The sequence below is a fragment of the Frankliniella occidentalis genome, unplaced genomic scaffold, assembly GCF_000697945.3.
Source record: "Frankliniella occidentalis isolate FOCC.00 unplaced genomic scaffold, Focc_3.1 Scaffold16, whole genome shotgun sequence".
Classification (NCBI taxonomy): Eukaryota; Metazoa; Arthropoda; class Insecta; order Thysanoptera; family Thripidae; genus Frankliniella; species Frankliniella occidentalis.
The window spans coordinates 1,138,072-1,139,241 of record NW_026267146.1 but is presented as its reverse complement, the minus strand read 5'-3'; positions in this window follow the sequence as shown (position 1 = coordinate 1,139,241).

Here is a 1,170-nt window from a genome sequence, read left to right as displayed (position 1 = left end):
CAGCGGCCTCCGGGCGGCCTCCACCCCTGCCAGCGGCCCCCGGGCGGCCTCCACCCCTGCCAGCGGCCTCCGGGCGGCCTCCACCCCTGCCAGCGCCCCCCGGGCGGCCTCCACCAGCCTGCAGGAACACTCTCCGTCCAGTGGCCTCCACCAATCTCCAGGACTCTTTTTCCTCTTCAGGCGGCCTCCACCACACCCAGCAGCAGCCTCCAGGCGACTCCCCACCACCCGACCCGCGCACCCCTTTCCAGAGAGGCCTCCATAGCAGCGCCAAAAGCGGGGGCAGCGGGCCCGCTCGCGCGCAAGGCAATCCAAGTGAAACAGAAAAGAAGAAACGCATTGCGAAATTTATCGCTGATCACAGATCGTGTGCTGGAAAACTAAGGCGATTTCTTCTGGTCCATCGGGCCCGGACGCTGCGAGGCGTCCCGGGCTGCCCGACTGCGCCGCCCCGCCCGTCCCGCGAGCAATAAGCGTTGCACGGCACGAGTATGGCGGTGTGGCGTTCTCTGGCATTTCCAAACGGAAACGGCCTCAATCTGGAAATTTTTGCCAACGCAGTTTAATGTAAAGTCTGCTCGGCACCTAAAAACATCCTCTGCGCAGCCGCAGCCGGAGCTGCGAGTGGCTGGCCCCGGGGCCGGCCTACTCTCGGTCCGGCCTAATGCATCCGTTTACAAGCCGCTACGCCGCGCCACGGCCCCGGCGCCTGCTTGTAGCGGAGCCAGCGGAGCGCACCAAGGCTGGCTGAATCACAAGCAATTTGTGATCCCTTTTCTCCCTCCATCCCCCTCCACCCCCACCCGCCGTGTAGCCGCAGCGATTCACTGCGAAACAATTCCGCTCACCGCGCCCAGCAGCCCTTCCCTTCCCGTCCGTGTCTCCGGCGGCCCGGGGCCCGGGACGCCCGCCGCTCCCTCCTCGGCGCCCTCTTCCTCTCTCCACAGTCCACCCCTTCCCTTCCCTCCCCGTCCCGTTTGGGCGGGCGCGCGCGGCCACGCCCCGCGAGTCAGGAGGGGGCCCCAGGCCCCCCCGCCGGCCCACCCAGTGAAGGGCCCAAAGAGTGTCGAGTCCGAGAAAACAACACTCGGGTATGTCTGTAACACCGCCAGACAGGCCGGGGCCGCGGCTCACGACGCGACCTTCAGCTTCTGACTTTCCAATAACACT